This window comes from Lepisosteus platostomus, chromosome 1, assembly GCF_059453375.1.
Source record: "Lepisosteus platostomus isolate fLepPlt1 chromosome 1, fLepPlt1.hap1, whole genome shotgun sequence".
Taxonomy (NCBI): domain Eukaryota; kingdom Metazoa; phylum Chordata; class Actinopteri; order Semionotiformes; family Lepisosteidae; genus Lepisosteus; species Lepisosteus platostomus.
The window spans coordinates 61,616,218-61,637,603 of record NC_142611.1 but is presented as its reverse complement, the minus strand read 5'-3'; the positions used below and the strand labels follow the sequence as shown (position 1 = coordinate 61,637,603).

At 35.2% G+C, this 21,386-nt stretch overlaps 1 long non-coding RNA gene across 1 annotated transcript; it reads right to left on the bottom strand.

Moving 5' to 3' along the window:
* Positions 1-6,917: 6,917 nt before the first annotated feature.
* On the bottom strand, positions 6,918-20,966 carry LOC148678343 (uncharacterized). The gene is made up of 3 exons (XR_015938691.1): positions 20,777-20,966; positions 8,572-8,686; positions 6,918-7,934 (listed from the first exon to the last, which is right to left on the bottom strand). It is a non-coding gene; the product is annotated as an uncharacterized LOC148678343 (long non-coding RNA).
* Between the last annotated feature and the right edge of the window lie 420 nt (positions 20,967-21,386).

The following is a 21,386-nucleotide window of genomic DNA, read 5'->3' as shown; positions in this document are numbered from 1 at the left end:
CACTATTTGTCTGTAAGGCACAAAGAGTTAAAAGGTTGTGACATTTTAATTATGAACAAATTCACATGTGATCCCAGGAAACTCTTCGTAACTGCTGACAAATTGTAAAAGTAGTCAAATGTGTTTAAGTAAAAGAATAATATGATAATATATATTAAATATTTCATTAAGAGCACAAGAAATGTTACAGGTGGAAGGAACAATTTAAATTGTCCAAATCATCTAAAGATATGATTGTTATGTAATACATCTAGTTATAAGTAATATATTAATAAATTCAATTCGTTAATATTTTAAAATTGTCAGCTATGCTATTGGGTCCTCAAAAACTGAATGAATTAAACTAAAAAATGTGATTATGTATTTTTAAGTCTTTTTAACTATCAGTTCTGTCAGTTAAAGATTCCTTACTCTTTTTCCTCAATAACAAATCAAACAGCTAAAAGTATAGTTAATACTTCCTGTCTTCATGAATATCTAATCTCTATCAATATGCATCTTAAATAAAAAGCTAGTAAAATGATCAAGGCATGAAACTGAGTACTGCAAAAAAAAAAAAGCATTGTTGTGTTCATTTACGTCTTGCTTTCAAAATAGTAAAGAGCTGCTTCCTGGAGTTTCCGCAGAGCCGCTTTTAAGCTTGATCAGCTGTATAAATACATATGAAAACAGTACTTCTGCCCTGCTTGGCCTGCAGTGAACCCAAGCGGCAGTGTTGTCAGTATCACTGACCCTGTTTGGACTTTATATTGGATTCTCTTTGTTTGGGAGCCCCCAGTTGCCTTGCCCTAGCCTTGGATACAAAGGCAATGCAGGGAATTCAGCCTTTTCATTCCCTGTGATTAGCTGCTCATGCAGACCTTAATCTCTCATTAGCCAACAAGGATTTAAGGGGTGGTGGAGCCGAGTGAAGACAATTAGTGAATTTCTGAAAACACACCGGTAACAGTTTATACACATTTTATCTCATTGTAGAATCTATTATCTCTTGAACTGGGTCTGGACAGCGGATGTAAAAAAACCAGCAGATTCAAAAAAACATTTACCAATGATTTCCACAGTTTACCCAGCACTTGGAAGGAATGCCTGTTTCTTTCATTTTATATTTTATAGACTTATTGTATATTTAAAATTACGTTAGAACTGTTGTTTTATATTGAGGGTTTGTTTGTTAGTCCTCTTTTCCATAACATATTCAGATGAATTCAAACTAATCTGTTAAAGCACGTAAGTTTAGTTTACAAACTATGTGATCAGACAAAAAATATTATATAATTTCCTAAAAAAGGTAACACCTTCTTTCTGTATCAAATCCAAGATATATTTATGACACCTGAAGAAGGCTCCATGGCCAAAACGTTGTGTTCTCTTTCTTCTTTTTTTCAGTATGAAATAAATCTATTACTTCTTCCTTTGCAAGATACATTTCTACTATTTGTTGTAAGTTAATTCAGATTAGATGATGTGGTGTGAATTATTGCTACATTTGTATCTGGGGGACATAAACAAATCGAAATGGAAAATACTTTCTGGTATTGTGCTTCACTAGCACTAGATACTATTGGGGAATATTTAAGCTTGTATTCCTGTTCATGCATTTCAATTAATGCCTAATATGAGCCCAGCAGTCACATCAAGCAGAGCATCAATGAATAGATGTCACGTTTTACTGGCAAATCCAGTTTCCCCACTATCTGACAAAGCAGTATGTTATCAGACAGGGGAGCCAATGTACAATGCAGTGAAGTTTTCAGTGTGTCAGTGCTCAATGATATATACTGAAGGAAGATCTGTCATAATAAAGGGAGAGATCAACCTCATCAGAAATGTTCTCCTTAATCAGAAAAGTGTCATTACTGCTTATCTTGTACAGCAAACAATCAAGGTGATGTATTGCCCAAAACAATTTCCTAACACAAGATGTGATTGGAGTATACTACAGATTTATCTTAATGCAACACTGCACACTCTTTACACAGGGACATTATCTACATCAACACGTCTTCATGACTGCTCAATGATTACCGCACAGCTACCAGCCATTTTTGTAAACAATTGGTATTAAAATAGAAGGATAAGCGTTTTGGTAGTAAAGAATAGTGAAACACAAACAAGAAGGCACGATTGGAAACTATGTGGAAGTGCATTTAAAACCAAGAATTACCAGCACTTCTTTACCAAAAAATGTTGTGAGAGAATGAAACAACCTACCCAGCCATGTTGTTGAAGGCGATACACTTGGATTCTTTCAAAAAAAGCTTCATGAGATCCTTGGATCAATTAACTACCAAACAGGCTGAAGAGCCTCTTCTTGCTTGTAACTTTTCTTTTGTTCTTCTTCCTTTTAATAGATTCAGAACCTGTTACCGCATTGTTGCAGTATGTTGATCAATAGGGTCTGCCATCAATTTCAGTGACGTATTTATAATAATGACTTACTTTCAATATGCTCTGCAAAGTGAATATAAACAAGAAATGATTCTTACTTTTACCTGGCATCCCTACTAAGATTGTGCTGTACTATATTTGTATAAATGTTTTCTTCACCCCAAGAGCATTGCTGCCTCTTATATCTGCCTTAACCACATTAGCAGAAGCAGCGTTGACCTACCATTCTGAAAATGTGTCTTTTTTTGTAAATGACTCCAAATCTGACAAATACAGCAAATGTGTTGTATTATTCAGTTAAATAATGAATTGAATATCTCAGGACAATACCATACATATTGGACACACAGCTTCATAAACATATCTATTAAGTGAGTTTACGAAGAGGTTTGAAGTTGAATAATTTTATTCAACTAATTCAACCATTAAAAAGTTGTAAGGCTGCTGAAATATATTTTTAATAAAATCAGGTTTGCTTCAATTTAAATAGAACAAACAAACCTATTTTATTAACGTGGCAGTAGTTTGTACTGAGAAGCAATTAATACCGGAGTAGATGTTTTACAGTGTGAAATGAGATTACTACAGTATTACATCAATCCCCAGATCTCCTAATGAACCTGGCCTTCTGGCACATAGGTGTATCTACTACCTGAGTGGAATGTGCAGGCCGGGATTCCCAGCTGGATTTAAAAATTATACATGCTTGCAATTCACTTACTTACTTAATTGATTGAATAATGCTACTTAATCAAATGCACATGCACAGATTGAAAACTATAATGGTCAGTCCCTGCTTTTCACTTCACAATCTCTTACACCCCCTTAGCTCATTCCACTATTTCTTCAGTTTCTGAAAAATAACCAAAGATACATGCCAACCTGTGTCATCAGGATTTTTGAACAATCCTATATAATGTATACGGTATGTATATACGGCTTATATATGGTGTGTACTTACATGAATGGAAGCTGTTCATGACATAAACTAGTTATACTGTTTATTCTCAATGGTTATTTTGCAGACTTAGAAACTTTAAAAAAGAGCTAATGTTTGAACTATAGTAGTTTAATCCCACACTTAACGGTTGAAAGAATAAAGGAAAGAGTACAATATTTCAGCTGTAGAGCTTTCTTCAAATGTGTGCTTTTATCATATTTCTAATTTTTTCACTGTGGAATTATCCTTGTTCTTTTCGAGTTCACATGCTGACCCATCTCCCTACTCTGTAGTGTTAAAACTATTACACCTATTCATGACATGACACATATTCCTGTTACTCAAAAGGTTGAAGACAGCTTAAAGAAATAATGGAGACAAAAAACGTCATCAATATGGTAAAAGCCATCAGTTTTTAGGATGGCTGGAATTCAGCTCTTGTTTTTTTTAAAATGAACACAAGATATTTCACTAAGGCTGCAAGCTAAAAACATTAATGTTAATAATAATAACAACCACTTCCATAATTGTGTAACCAAGCACAGTAGTAACAGAATTACTTTCTTTGGATATCTGAAAGAGATTTCTTTAGATTTAAACTTTAAACCTCAGAAAAATGCCTTGAATGAGAAATAAAACATGAAACTTTATAAAACAGTGCCAGAATTGATTGTGTGTACAGACTAAATAATGGACTTTTGAGCTCCAGGGATTTGGAGACTGTCCTAGCAAATAAGGGGAGCAAGGCAGGATACACCCTGGATGGGACGCCAGTCCATTGCAGGGCACAGTCAGATGCTAATGTATAGGAAAAATAAATGGCTGGTTTACACAGTATGAGCTTAATTCTATTTTTCAATTTATACACAGAGCCAGGCTAAATGGGGTTACTTTATTACTTACCTTAGGCAACGTTAAGGAATTTGTGTGTTGGTTACCCCAGTCTCCTGACTTTTATCTTGTGGAAATGTTAAGGTATGATTTTGATGGAACAGTGAAAAGCACAGTAACACCAGCATAAATGTGGTCTAGGTGACAATTAGTTTGACAAAAATAGAAAGGGATATATTAAGGTGCACTGCAGAATGTGTGAAGCATGCGCAGCTGTTACTGCTAACAAGGAAGGATCGGAAAGATGGTTTGCAGTGAAGCTCTTATCTGAGGATACATTTTCAGACACTAATGTGTTTTAGATTTATTATTTTAGTAGCTTTATTTCAGTTAAATCTCCTAGTGCTCCCATTAACTGATACAAAAAAACTCCTCCACACATATATCTAAAAGCACAAATATACATCACAGAATAGAGTACAGTATATTATTCTAGACTGAATATTAATTCTACTTTTTTGCGTATGCAATATTTAATCTCTTAAATTTAACGTCATACAAAACATTGCGAGAAAAGGGATACACTTACTTCATTAATGAAGCCTTATTTCATTAATGGGATTATGCTGTGTAAAGTGAGGCCAGGACAATGAGAAACATCTTTATTAAGAAGACAGGATACACATTCACAGCCACAGAAACAAGATCAGAGAACATTTTCCTCTTCAGCAAATTGAAGGTGGGCTCAGGAGTGAAGACAGACACAACCCCACATAGTGAGTCAATAGCCAGATTTATGAGACTGAATTAAAAGATTGCATGCGAATAAATAAGTGATATATCAAAGGTCATATATTATGATCTAATGAACCTTGACCAGTTCTTGTTTTGCTCTCTCTTTTTTATACTAGTATATATTTTGTTCTGTATAAAAATAGGTCAATAAAATAAATTAAAAATCTAAGTTTAAATGAAAATGTTCTTTTAACTTGAAAAAGGGCATAATTTCTTGAAAATTGTGTTGATTATTAAAATGATTCCCATACAGATGCCAGGTACATATTAGTTGTTACATTTTACAAGCAAACTGTAAAAGCTAAAACATCTTAAGAAACAGCTTCTGTATTTCTTTTTTCACCTTCCTGGTGACTTTTTTAAAATAGGTTTATATTTCCCTTTAGGTTTATGTTTCCTTGAATATCTGGTCTTCTAGTAACAGTAAATGTCTCCCTCTTGTGTTAGGAAATGGAAACTAATTAACTCTTTTGCACAATTGTACAATATTTACTCTCAGGTGTACAAAGACGCAAGGGTCTTGTGATACTGTTTTTAATGTTATAATGTACCTGTATTTTTGTCGCATCGTCTAATACATTATTTTTGAAAAGTTAGAAAAGATGTCAGTGATCTTTTTGTGTCTGTGACATCAGTGCATCCAATTCAGCATATTAAAAATCTGAGTCAAGCTTCTGGAGCTCAAGATTAGCTACCTTTTGCAATTTGCCATTGGTTTTCTACTGGAAAGGTGCTTATTTAAGGATGACAGAGATGGTGATCCCTGGGTGCCTGGTCAGGCCTGTGATGTGGGTGGTCTAGCACCTCCCACCTGAAATACCCTAAACACTTACATATGTGCTTGGAGCATGGGGCTATGGACTCTGACCCAGAGGGTAACGGGCCCAAATCCTGTGTGGAACCCTGCTGTTGTATCCTTGAGCAAGACACTCAAATTGTTCCTGTAATTTCCTTGTGTAGTAATGGGTGTCCAGTTGTTTTTGCAAATTGTCTTTTAAAGTAAAGCAAAAAAAAAAAAGATACCCAACATCAGTGCAGAGCAAGGTTTCAAAGGCATGCAAAAGGTCCAGTGGGTCACAGTAGTGCTCTCTGTTCAAAACGTCACACCAAGAGAGGAAATCGATACAAAACACCCTCAGATAATGCCAAAACCCTCACTGGGACTTTTCGATCACAGTTCTTTTATACATCTTTGCAACAAGGATAACAAGTGTCATCAGTGCTGATTTTACCTGCCGCTCCATGTTTCCTCTCTGCTAGTGTTGCACTTAGGAAACACACTGCTTCTGCATGATGATGAGCCTAACTCGGCAAAGAGATTCTCTCGATGATGTGTTATAAAACGAACAACACAGAAAGTTGCTTCAGTATCCAAAAGATGGGGTTACTCAGCTTTCCATAGACAGCGTAAACCCCATGTTGTGCACTGGACTCAGAGAAATGTTGGAAATGGCAGTTATTGTGGTTGGATTATGAGTCCCTAAATGCAGCAAACATGTTCTGATGTGGAGGCGGTGCTTGGATGTCCAAGTCACTAATCATATTTAAAATTCATTCTACCATTATTGAACTCCCATCCATACTTCTTTCTGTAATGTGATATGGGGTCGTTATGCCTCCATGAGCTGATGATCAGTTTCACTAGGTGTTTTCCACTTTGCACAGAGAAGCAAATTAAACTCAATTCACCAAGATAAGATTTTCAAAAGACCTCACAACTTAAACTTTTGACACAAACAGAGGACAAGCTCCATGGGCACATGATAGACAATATGGTAGACAATGGTATTACAGTGTTTTACATATTCAAGCCCACCCACCTACTTATCTTAATTATTCCAGACGTCATTTACAATATTATTTTTTTTATGTGGAAAATTAATATTTTCATGTGGACATTAGACACGCACCTTGAGCAGAGTGAGTTTGGCATAACCAATGAATTGCAATGCTTCCAAAGCAATTACAATTGCAAACCATTTATTGACATTTACAGCTAAAATGATAATTGTTAGACATTTACATTCACAACAATAAAATTATTATTATTATTATTATCATTATTATTATTATTATTATTATTATTATTATTATTATTATTATTATTATTATTATTAGGCGGACCACCCTGTGTACATATAACTCCTCAGGACTGGAAGCTGGTCTGGTTTGTGAAATCCCAGGGTATTTTTCACTGTGCAGCAGAAAGTGTACCTCTGTCACTGCTTCTCCCTGCACAGCCTGTGTTGTCTGGGCTGCCAGATCTGTCTGTGTTCAGTTTCTTTGTCCTGGCTGGGGTGACTGTGCCTGTCTGGAAAGCCAGGTCTGCCTGTGTTGCCCCGTTTCCATGACCAGACACTCACTGCAGGCCTGACGACCCATTTTATTTGTATATGATAAACAGTCTCCATCTAATCTTTCATTACAAAGACCTGTGGCGTACTCCAGAGAAGTTTTCTGATTGACAAGGGCCCTATGTGGTCCACTTGTGTGTTTCATTTCAATGAAAAAGTGATCTAATGCTTGCTAGACAGGTGATCTACCATATACTGTATCTTAACAAGGCTGTAAGACGTTTTGTTTCCAGCAAACTATGATGAAGTAGTTAACTAATGTGCACTAAAACAAAAAAGATGGTTGTAAATGCACCATAGACTGATCCTAAATATACATACTTAAAAAAATATGTTGTTATTAATTTGAATTCTCACAATAAATATTATGGCAGTCAAATATATAAAAACACTCTCTTAATTAATGTGTTATGTGCAGTGTACACAGCCATGTCTGAATTCCAGCAGACAAATGACTTAATTGCATTTCCTTGGATCAGAAAAAGGTCCAGTTCTCAATTAACAATCAATGTCCAGACGTTTTGTTTCTTATACTACTTCAGTAACTTTTGTAATTTTGGAGGTTTCATTTCTCTTTTTCTTGGGGTTATTCACAAGCTTCTTGTATTCTTGATAGAGCTCTTTTTCTAAGAGGAAAGAGAGATTATTTCTGCAGTCATATTAATAATTGGTATGTAGGTTATACAATTATTGTCTGGCTTACGTTTTTATAAATTTGGTGTTACAGCTTCCAGACATTCTTCTTCAAAGACATTGTTCGTTCAACAGAATAAGTTAATTTAATGATGTTTCATACTTCTGGTACATTTTCTTGTTTTATTTCCTAGCTTTTTTTTGCTAAACACAATGCATTATACAGAATTAACACTTTAGAAAACAAAAAGGAATGGAAAGAAAATTCTAATGTTACAAAGAACACCAAGGGCATAATTTAAAGAGTTCTGAGCTTTGCATTATAACAATTTATCACGTTAAATTATTGACACCGACCACACCACTTGTGTCATCTTTTTTTGCTTGATCACATTGTCAGGCACAATTTTAAATAATAAGAAATATACAAATGGTGTGATTGGTGTTACTATTTAAAGCTTAATTATATAATAGTCAGTAGATCTTGAGGGCAGAAACTGGATGATTCATTTTTTTATTAAAATAAAATAAACGTCAGCCGTTGTTTCCTAGAGTACAATATGGTAAAAGGCTTTACTGTTAGGAACATTTATCTGTACATATAACATCACTGCAAGGAAACTGGATTACCTTCCACTGTGTCTTCTGGTTGACTGAAGATTGAAGCCAGGCTGAACAGAGAAAACACTATAAAGGCTGTCATAATGAACACAAGTTCCAGGTTGGAGAAAGGTAGCTCCATCAACTGGGTAGTTTTGAGTTATGTGGACATGAAAAACAAAGAAACGCTTCGACATTAATGCAACAAAATAAATCAATTCTACTTTAGGTTTAAAAGAAAACAAATATTCCAACAGTTATAAAATGCTTGAACTGCAAAGTATGGCACATCACTTCCATGTTTTGGCAAGACTTATAAAGGTTTTCCATTATATACATATACAATTCAAGCTTCTAAAAACACAGTAAGTCAAACTATGTGTGTTAATATAAAAATAAATAGAAACAAGATAAATGGTGATTTTCTATTAATTTGTTTCTCATCTCAGTGGATTATACAGCTTAATCTCATTTGTAAGTGTCAAACAATTATGTGAATGGAACATTTCCTCAATGTGTATTTTAGAGCTCTGCTGGTTCTGTTCTGAATCTGCAGTGAGAAGTTGACAGCACAACTGTAGTGAGTGCCTTCAGTTCACCAAGAACAGATCTACTGAAAGATAGGCCAGAAAAACAAATACCTCTACAGAAAGAAAGTAATGTCATGCACTTTTCCAGTGCAAACACATAATTTAGTTAATGTATGAGAAAAGGCATGCAGTCAGGCTAAAGAGGTCTTTCATGGTGCTTTTACTGAAGGTGAGGCTCACTGTTGCCACAGGAGATAAGGAGAACAGAGGGCACAGTATTGATCTTCCTTGATGGCTCTTTTTCTTTGTTAAATTATTATTTAATGAATTAAGCTCAAGAATATGCAAATGAGCATAGACAGGATGTCCTTTTCTTGCTGTTTTGTTATTTACAAGTGTTTTGCACACACACAAACTGTCGAACAGTAAAAAGGAAGAAAAGGAAATTAGCAATGCTTTTTGCAGCGGAGTACATTGTTAAAAGCCCTTCACTGCAGGTTACAGGATAACAGACTCTCTTGTGGAATAAAGGGAATAGGTACACACAGGACTGAATACATTCATGTACTGAATTTGGTTATGTACATAGTAGTTGAAGAGTATTTAAAATAGGAGCCTGTGGTCAAGGAATTTGCCACCTGTTTTTCTTTTTTTTTGAGGCAGCTGTTCCAGGAAATCTTTAATACTTCCTGGGACATTTACTGTCCCATATTTTCCTTGTCTTCCTGATACCATGTGAGCATCCTTCAATTACATTATATTTAAATGCATGGTGTTCTCTACCCTTTCTGAATTGTGAGCTGTTCGTCACAAAGTTCTCAGAGCTCATTTAGAATCAGAATGACCTTCATTCTTCAAGTACATTTCATGTACAAGGAGTTTACTCTGGCGTATGTGGTGCTAAAAAACATTCTAAATAAGCCATATACAAACAAGACTAATAGGCATCGTTAAGACAGTGCACTAGGAATTCTGGTTAAGCAAAAAGACAGCCCCAGGAAAGCAGCTGTTCAAATACTGTGTGGGTCTGTGTGTGTTTAATAGGTCTGGAGCGTGTTCCTGATGGAAGTTTATGATGCAGGTAGTAACCTGGGTGGTAACCATCAGCACTCTTTCCTGCCCACTTCTTCTCTCTGGAATTGTACAAATCGCCCATGGAGAGCAGATGATAACCAATGTTCCCCTCCACAGAGCACAACACACTGCATTTTGCCTTGGGAGCGAGCAGATGTGTTAGCATGTTCACACCTTTATTACCAACCAAAACTTGCTCTTCCATTTTACTGGCTACACACAGCAATCAACCACTGCACTGTCAACTGGTTACCTTGACACGTGGTGTATATTATTTGGGTACAATATTTGGCAGGGAGTGGAGCAGCATCTCTTGATGGGAGAATTGTGGGAGAAGTGTGTCATGCAGGAGATGACGATGAAAGGCTTCCTCTCCAACCCCGAAAACAGAAGATAACCGATCTAATAAGTAATTTTAATCTATTTTCACAATCCAAAGAATTATTTTAGGAAAATAACAGCCAGTGTATTTGCTTGAACACAGACAAGAACAGTTGCATCAAGTGTAGACAGTTTTACACTGGGTTCAAAGCAATCGAAAGTTTTTTTTTTACACAATGGCCTTTGTGTCCTGGAGAGGAGGCAACTGATCAACTGATCCTGATCAATAAAATCACTGGACTTTCTTGGTCCTGAATCACTAAAGTTATCTGCCTGAATAATCGATTTTCTATCTTTTACTTAAAATAAAGTCTAGAACTGAAAAATACATATCTCAACTAGGCTTACAGTTGAAAGAAACAAACAACAACAACAACAACAACAACAACAACAACAACAACAACAACAACAACAATAATTATAATAATAATTATAATAATAATAATAATAATGCAGAGCTTATTTACTTAAACTGCTAAATTAATCAACTTTTAAAAACAGAAAAAAGAAAAAGTGTATGTAGATTGTTCAAAATAGAGAAAAGCAAACTAGGTGTCTTCTGTACTGCAGCTGGTTTATTTGGTATTTTATTATGGAGCCCTAACAGGTCCAGAGGCCTAACAACTCTTCCGCACTATTCAACAAAAATCTGGCTTCCAAGTGAGGGGTTGTGATATGTGATTGGGTGGGAATACATTTTGAAACAACGCTGGAAAAAAAGCATTTTAGGAACGAGAGCTGTTGAATTAGCTTGGAATAATTGTGATTTTATAGGAATCACTGAAACTTGACTAAAAGAGTTTTTGAGGTTTTATTAAGCAATAGCAAAATAAGACTTTTGGGCAGGACTATAAATGAATGTTAACTCATATTAGGTACCTAATATCTAAGACTGTATTTTAAGGGTTCTCAATCGCGGTTCTGGCGTTCCACACACCTGTTGAGTTTCCGTGCAGCTGAGGGCATTTGAACAATTTAGTTCAAATTAAACCCACTGTTAGGTCCATCAATGGTTCTATTATTAGAATGTTCAGGAAGAACAAACAGAAGAGAGTGTATTTGTCGCCAGGAGCAGGATTGGGAAATATATCACAAGTCTATGCCATAATACAACACCAACATAATACTACCAACCAATCTCAGATACTAACAAGACTCCAAAATGCAATAACATCAGTTGCAAGTAGCCATTCTACTCATTCACATATACTCAAATATACATATTAAATGTTTTTTATACCAAATGCGCACTCAGCAGTAAATATGCTACAAATGTTGAAATTATTTTTTTTCAGATTGAGAATTGTATTGACTTGGCCTTTTCAAATATCCTAGGCAGATTGAAAAAGACAAGTGTGAGCACCACTACGGATTTACAACCACAGGATATCTTTTGAAACATTTTAAAACTGTACAAGAAGTCTGACAGTATGACTGTGAAGGAATAAATGAAATTAAGGGAAGTATATATCTAGGGTAAAACAAATAGTAGTTGCAGATAATGAAAGGGTATTTACAAACATACTGCTGGAGATATAAAGTACCTACACCTCAAATGTCAGTGAATCAAAGTTTACTAAACAAAACCCTGACTAATATAATGTAGAGAATAAGAAAAATATCAGGAAAAAGAAAGCAGTTTTCATGTATTAAAAGTATAATTTAGTGGACCAGACGAAAAGCTTTGAAAAGTTGTGTGGAATGGAAAAAATGTTGCATTAGAGCAAAGATTTTCTCTTTACTTTAAGAACAAAAGAACAGTGAAATAAATAAAGTATCTAAGGATAAATACTGCAGTAGATGAAAAGGAAATTTCAGATAATCTGAAAAGCTATTTTTTACTGGTGTTCACACGGAAATAAACTAATAGGAAATTAATATACAATTTTTATGTTTTGGTTTGAATGGTTAACACTACTGTTTGTTTCTGTTATGCTGAGACTACCTATACTTACTGGAGTGTGCAGTATCTTAATGAAAACAAAGTCTTCAGACCCTTTCTATGGTGTCCCATTTTGTGAAATTACAAATTATGTATGCACATTTTTTAACTTAATATTTTATTCAAATGTTGAATGCTCAAACTGAAGACATATATAGGGGTAAGCCATGTTACAGTAAATGTCAGCAAAAACTAAAGAGAAAAAAATAAATATGTTGGTCGCATAAGTATTCAAACACATGACCTCAGTATTTGGTAAAAGTTCCTATAGCAGAAAAACGCCACAGGCTTTTTTTAAGTGTCTTTGCGCACTGACCTGGTGCATTTTTGTGCATTCTTCTTGGCAGAGTTGCACAAGCTCAATAGGTCTGATTGGGGATTGCTTATGTAATGCAGTTGTCAACATGATTATTCCACAGATTCTCAATATGGTTGAAATCTAGTCTTTGATTTGGTCATTAAAGAACATCTCCTCTCTTATTCTTAAGCTACTACAGTGTATCTTTGCCCTTCTTTGGATCTTTGTATCTTTGTACAATGAAATAATTGTATTTATCTCAGTTTTAGGGCTGAAGGAGATTTTCCTCTAAGATTTCCCAATACTTTGATGCATCAAAGTAACCATAAGTCTTGACAAACTTCCCCGACCTAGACTGCTGATGAGAAGCAGAATCACCATGTTTGATAGTAGGGATGGTATTGACTAAGTGATACACTATGTTGGTATGTTAAAGTAAATGTCAGCAAAAAACTAAATGTTACTCTATCTATTTAGTCCAGAGGGTTCCAATTTTGTCTTGTTGGACCATAAAATACTTTGACACATGTTTGCAGTATCACTTAGGTACTGTACATTGCTGTGAACCCCACATGAGTTCTGAGATTTTATTTTCAGTCCCATACAATCTCCTTTTGTAGAGTGACTGGGATATTGTTGATAAGGATCAGGGTTTATTTTAGTACCCATGTACACCAACTGTGTTTGAAGCACTTTAGAAGGTAAAACAAAACAAACAAGAGAAAACAAAATCAAACAATTGAAAAGAAATAACCGAAGATAAGAGATAAAAAACCTGGAAAAAGCAGAAAAGGCAAACAGAAATTAAAAGCCTGATATAACAGATAAGACTTTCGATTTAAAAACTGTAAAAAGTTTACATTTCTCAGAATGGCAGGGAGCGAGATCCAGAGTTATGCAGCATGAGAGTGCCCTGAAACGCTTTTAACTTTAACAGGTGCTTCTAAAAGGTGTGCCTCAGCAGAACGCAAAACCCTGCTTGACAGGGAGTAATGAGTGATGCAAAGTATTGCAGGGATTCGGTGTGTTGGGGATTAAAAGTTAAGTCATATTTGGAACTGAATTCACGGGGAAATGGGGAGCCACTGAAGATGTGTCAGAAATGGGGTGATGTGGTAACAGAGCCTTAGAAGTCAAGCAGCAGAGTTTTGGACCATCTGACGTTTGTTTACAGAGCACGTATGGAGACCACTATAGAGGATCACAGTGATCCTGCTGGGATGTGAGGAAGGCATGAATCAAGGTTTCTGCAACAGTGTTATCAAGAAAAGACCAAAGGTGGGCAATGTTTCATAGCAGGATGTAATTTGAGGCTACTGTGTGCAAGGTAATAAATGAGGTGTACCTTCCCTGGGATTGATACACATCACCTCAAGTGTTTCCATATTTAAATGGAGTAAATTTGAGGGCAACGAGGCCTGAATTTCTCTTACACAGTATGGCAGAATTGAGACTGAGAGGATAAGACAAGATTAAGATGTAAAGCTGAATGTCGTCATCGCAAAAACAAAGTGGATGGACAAGCTTTTTGTAAACAGGCTTCCTTACCTAATAATGGTATAATATATAATAGTACCTAGTAATAGGTTACAAATAGAATAGACCCTAGGGACAGCCTCAGGGACATCTGGAGAGAGACCCTAGGGACAGCCTCAGGGACATCTGGAGAGAGTGGGAGAATTTTGGACTTATTTAATGCATGACAGTTATTAATATCAATAAATTGTCCCCAGTTTGGTAAATAAGACTCAAACCTTTTCAAAGCCATTCAAGTCACACACTGTTTATTCAAGATTTAAAGTGATCCAGCAGAATGTAATGGTTCACTGTCTTGAGAGTCCATGTTATAGATGGTCGTTTAAAAATGAGACCAAGACTGTCTGCACTGTGGCTGGTCTAAAACCAGATTGAAACTTCTGACAGAGATCATTTGAGAACAAATGAGATAGTAATTGAATGGTGACTTGTTTCTCTGGGATCTTTGAAAAAAAGGGAAGATGAGACATACTGTAGGATGATTACAGGCAGTACCTAGGTGCCTTTCACTTAATACTGATCAACGTCTCCAAGTTCAAGGAGAGATTTAGTGTCTTTGAAATGTTTTTATGCTCTACTTCTCTTCTGTGCTTTTATACAGCTTCATCTTTAAGTTGTAGTGAAAGCTTCTTTGGTCTTCATAGTTGAACCTTGCTTGACAATCACTACCTGTCTGATGGACCTTACAGACATACAGTAGTTATATTTATTGTGAAATCAGGTGAACCACTATTATTGCACAGACCGAGGCCACTGAAATAATTGTTTAACTCATTAAGTTAATTTAGTTAATTGCAAATTAATTAATTCATAAGTCTATTTTTACATCAATGTTAGGTCAAACACACATCTATAGAATAATAAATCTTGAATAATATCAATTTATGCTATAGTTTTTAGTTTGAGCTTTGCCTTCCTGATAAATGCGACATTTTAATTGGTAAATTAATTTACAATTGCTACAGCAAAGTGTTTGAATACTTATGTAATCATAACTTTTCCATTTTTCATTCATATTAATTATCTTTTTACTTGTTTCTGTTTTTGCTTTAAATGTGTGGAATATGTTGTATATTTAAAAAAATATTGATTTGTTATAGTCAAAGTGGCATGACTACATCTTTAAAAGCAGCTAAATGTGAAAACAGCAAGGCCTAAATACTTTTGTACATACAGTAACAATACATATTGTTATACTGTTGACACCAGTAACTTCTTTCCGAATAAATTCATAGTTTAACCATAGTTTAACCAACACATTTATCAGGAAGGCAAAGGTCAAACTAAAAACTATAGCATAAATTGTCTTTATTCAAGATTTCTTTTTCTATAGATGTGTATTTGACCTAACATAAATCTAAAAATAAACTTATGAATATTGTCTTTGACCTAAAAATTTAATAAATTGTTCACCTTTTGTAAGACAGTATTTTACTTTATTAGTAAAGCCCAGTTTAGTTAGATAAGACATTTTGAAAAGATTCAGAAAATTTCTAAATTCTTTTCAGGGTTTTTTTCCATGCAAGTTGGAAAGACAGACAGCCTGAATAGGTGCCTTAAATCCTTGAATTCTACCTAAATAAGCAATACAAAATGAAAAAAAAATCATATGCACAAAATGTGAAGACACAATATACAGAAGTCAAAATGTTTTTACTTTTACTGTTTAGTAGTTGTATAACTTAAGAAACTTACATTGATGCTGGTGTTAAGGTCTGAAGGGAGAGTCATGCTTTCTGGGCAGGAGAAACACTGTATAATTTCTTCTTTCAGTTCAAATCCTTAAAAACTCTGTTGTGTTTATTTAGAGGAGGGCAGTGCCTACATAGTAAATAACCAAGCTAAATGGTTCAGTGAAAGAGAGCCAGACGGAGGTACAGTATGATACAGGCAAATTTAAATTTTAAATTTGGCAGACTTCCACTCACTTCTAAACAAATAACCCATTTAAAAAGACATATTTAGAAGGTTTTTTTTTCTTCTCAGCATACCACTGAGGCAATGTTTAAGCAATGTGCAATATATTTTTTTTAATTTTGTATTTTCACATACAGTACCCTGCAATAATAAAATGCATACTCCCTTTTTTATTTTTCCCAATAAGGGTGCAATCAGATTGATTAAACTAAAAAAAATATTTATTTTTAGAATGTCTGTCATATATCTTTGCTATTATTGCACAATCTCTGCTTCTTGTAGCCTATCTAGTGATTGTAACGATAACGATTCAGTCTGTAAAATGTCGCTGATAGATCATTAAAATGTTGTGAGATTTAAGGCTTTGTCCTTGTAAGTTGCCATAGGTTTCTTCTTCACAAATGAGCACCTAAAGATGACTTAGTAGAAAATGATTTATTTCCTCCATTTCATTAAGTGAAATTAAATTCCAGGGATGAAGGTAGTGAAGAATTTTTCTGAAAATGCAGATCAATTATTTGTTTTTGATGATCTATGAAATAATTAAAATTGGTATAGCTGCTGTTATTAGCCTAGTACTTTAGAGAGGTTAAAGAACTGTATAGAATAGACACTTTTAATTTGCAAAGGCTGTGCTTTAATAATGCTTGCAGTGGTTCATACAGAGGAGGAAATGTCCATATCAAAACTAATAAACAGTCTGCTACAGGTCCCTCCCTGATCTACAATTCCTCCCTCAAACAGATCCAGGATGTGGGACCACACCCAAATTCTACACTAATCGTATGTGTTGCCTTTGGTTCCAGGCTTGTGACTGGGGTACTCCCTCTGCTTTTTGAAGCAGGAAGGAATGGTAGTCCCATATAGACCACAGCTGACATTTGTTCAAAGATCTGCCGGGTATCCATGTGCTCCAGTCTCTGCTCCCCCTCATGTCCAGGTGCTTAACGCATCCAGCTGAAGCCACACCTCTCCTCTCTTTGGCTAGGTCTTCTTTCCCTGGGTACCCAGACAGTGCAGTCTGGTCTTCTCCACACATCTTATATAGTCATATAGTCCTGGGACTGGCTGTGCCTTCTGCCTTTCTGGGTGCCTACTGGGGTCTGGCTGCTTTGCTGCAATTGCTGTAGCCCACTCCATGCCATGGCTGCAGACTTCATGTGTTCCTGGTTGTGACTTCCTGCTGCTCCATCACTCCACTCCATCACTCCGTAACTCCTCCTACCTTCTGATGTTGCTTTTGTACTTGCAAGTCCTAATGAGGCAAAACCTAATTCTTGCTTAAGTGCTTCAATTTTCAATGGCTCAGTAAGCATAATATTATATTCTTCCAATGTTATGAAGTATCTGATTTTCATCATTATAACAGCAGTAGAAGATAGGTGGTTATTTGTGAAGGCTGGTGGAGTCAGGAACATGGTGCTGCATTGCTAATTCATGTTTTTGCTCATGTTAGGCTAAATTCTTATTTAGATACTATATTTTACATAAACATGTTTTCATAGCTATTTTTTGTTGCCCGGGAAAAGGAGATAATAAAAATGCATAAGAGGCTTACTAAAACTGTATACTAAGATTATATTTTAAGTATATTACTGTTACTCATAAGAGTAGCAAAAAAAGCAAAATATTTACAGACTCCAGCTGAGCAGAAAGCTATTGATAAATAAGAGTCAAACATTTTGCTAAACGTTATTTGTGTATGTATTCTGAACAGAATGCTAATTGCACATCTCAAAGCTCAGTCAAGCAGGTGCTAAATCCATTTAAAATCCTATTCTTATGAATTGCTTGACTGAAATAAAATGGTAAAAAGTAGTAAAGCACAAATTACTTTTCTGTTACTTTCTGTTGGGTATTTTTCAGGAACAATAGTGCAGTGATTAGCATTGCTACGTTGAGGTTCTGGGGCCCTGGGTTTAATTCTGGACCTGGAGTGCTGTCTGCAGTGACTTTGTATGTTCTCGCCACATTGCACATTGGTAATGGTTTCCCCTGGGTGCTCTGGTTTCCTCCCACAGTCCTGTGCTGGTGGGTTAATTGGTTTCTAGGAGATATTGGCCCTGGTGTGAGTGTGTGCATGTTTGTGTCTGTGTGTTCCCTGTGATTGACTGGTGGCATCCTGGCCAGACCCCGGGTCCCCAGCAAACAATAAATTGGATGACATGGTTAGAAAATGGATGTTATATGGATTAATCAATAGATGTAATGCTGTCCTAAAAAATTAATTCAGAATATGAAAGCTTTACGTTCTGATACATTATTTTTAGAATTATTTTCTGGTAACTCGATCAATATTTCATTGTGAATTGTGGCTTGAATTTGAAGGGTTACATGAAGTTTTAAAGCACAGCCAACTTTCATTCTTTCTTTTAATGTTTTTGCTTGAATATAGAATAAAGCTTTGAAGCTATTGTAAAAAAACATTACCTTGAGGCCACCATTAACCGACCATAATTAATACTAATGAACTTATGGGCAACAGAATATGTATACAATCTTCTGCAACAAATATTAGCCCATTTGTCAGGATTTGAGTCGGTATATCTTTAAGAACTTAGTGCAATTTCAAACAAAGATTAACAAGATGTGTTCATCTCTTTTCTTAATAGGAATGTTTGAAATCACACTGTTGTTCCAAATCAATATTATACATTTCTTATATTAGTACTGGGTTTTTAAACTAATTAAAATAAAAAACACCTCATTTGCTTTTCCTGTAAGTTGGTTCCATATTAATACATTGTTATATAGTATGTAACGAAATCTTTCTCGAGAACTTAATGTGGATATGCCTAGTGTTCTAGTCGTGCAGCTGAGAGGGCCGTATCACAGCACCATTCTCGGAGGAGAGTGTGACTTGTGTGAGAGTGTCAGGTGCTGCGGTCCTTTTTTATACCATAAAGTAATGGGTATGCCCTGTGGTGTCTCACAAGCTAAAGAGCTTCAGTTTCCTTAGTCTGCCCAAATATAACATTTCTAATCAGGCCAGAAATAAGTCAGGTTATTTTCTTTTGTACTTCTTCTAGAGCAGCAATTCCTTTCTTGTTGTGTTATGACCAAGCTACACAACATTCCAAGTGTGGTCTAACTAATAAACACAGAATGTTAACATGACTGCCCCTGACTTAAATACTATACTCATAACAATATATCCAAGTAACCTTTATTACTTCCCCACTGGCCAAGGTGAAGAAAGTCCATATACATTCCTACAGTATATTGCTTTCTATATTGTTATATCTCTATATTGAATATGATCAAATATTCACTTGTTATTTGAATTTTATGTTCTTACTTTCTTGTTAAATTTTAATTGTCAGGTATATGGACAGTCCTACAAGTACAGTCCTACAAGAAGTTAACACTGTGCAATTGTTAAACTGCTTGCAACACCAAATATTTTTGTATGATCTGTGAATTTTGATGACTATACTTACTGCCTAAAGGCATCTGATAGCTGTGTGCCCAGTTTTGGATTCTATGTGAGTCTTTTTTCAAATTCCCTTGTAGCTTCTACAATAATCCTCATATTTTGGAATTTCCTGCAAACATCACTAGTGTACCAACTATACAAGAGTCATGGTCATGAATATAAAATATAACGAACTAAACCCCCATTAATGAGCTCACACTAGTTTGAGGTTACTACAGTCTTGCTTTGTTTTCTGTTTTTTAACCACTTTTTATACAGTAGAAAGATCACTGTGGATTCATGTACTGTAGCTTTATGTTTGAAGAGGATGCTTGATAAGAAACTTGATCAAAAGTGTCCTGAATGTATTATATGTACTACAGTTATTTATTTCATGACATATTTGCTAAAAAACTCTTAATAGCTCTCAAATAACTCTTAATAACTCTTAGAATTTAGTTTTCATGTAGATTCTTTTTTGTAATACAGTTGAAATTGTAACATCGTTATAACATTTTCTTGACAATCTTGTCTATCCATCATTATCTGTGTAACGTTTATTTACCGATTTACAATATAATGACATTTTTACTAATTAAGTAAGTAATGAGAATATATTACAGCTGCCAAAAAGAGAAGTCTTTTCTTGGATAACAGCTCTCAGCACCTTGTACAAACTTTACACCCTGCTGTGTGTACACTGTTGAAAAGATAAAGAAATCCATATAATTGTTCCTTGGCATAGCTTTATAAACTTAATTAGATGTTTTTAAAGATAATAGAACTGGAGTTCACACTTATATTTGTCCATTTATATTTGCTATGCAGAAACTCACTGGTATCTCATAAAATCTGTTCTGTTTTCATTAACATTTTATGTTACAGTTTTATTGGATACATATTTATAATTCCCATTTCAAGTGAGTACAGTACTTTAAACCACACTCTGCATGGCTACTAATAATTGAGCACGAATGTCCTGTATAAAAAGGCTAATACAGCACATATTTGAACTCATGAAGTTACCAGAAGAGGAACCAACTTTACCCTCTTAGAACAATAGGGAAGATGCCCCTTCATCCCCTCTTGGTCTCAATACACCAGTAATGTCTAATGCACTGTTGAAAAAACATTATACATACCGATTTCAGAGTTGGTGGAAGAAATATGACCTTACAGTACTGTATATCCAAATTAAAAAAACTGGTCTTCAGACAGGAACACCATGTTATTTAGCCCACGAGATTAGGTTTCTTTTATTTCTCATTCTCCTTCACTATGTAAATGTGTTTATGAAACTTCCTGCTGGTAGCTTTTTAAAGTCAAGGTTCATGGAGGTGGGTTGGTGCAATCTGTGATATAAATTAATGGTTAAACATTTACCAGAACCAATAAAAAGCATCAAGAACAAATATCTATGTACATCACTTATGGGTGTAGTTTAAAGTTCAACAGCTGCAGATCATCAGCACATCTAGATTCAGGGGATAGTGCTTTTGAAGCATAGCCATTAGTAATGATTATTAAAGAACCAATGGTGTCCTATACATTTTATATCCTTTGTGACAAAACCAAATTGTTTAAATTTATATTTTGATAATACTTAATAACAACAGGGCTAACATTTGCTCCAGGTTTCTGAGGTGGCTAGTGATTTGACAAATAAGGTTAGTTTTATCTACTATAAGGCTTAAAGTTCCACTGCCGTGAACACAGATTGCTGTGTTGTAGCATCGAATTACCACTGGAAAC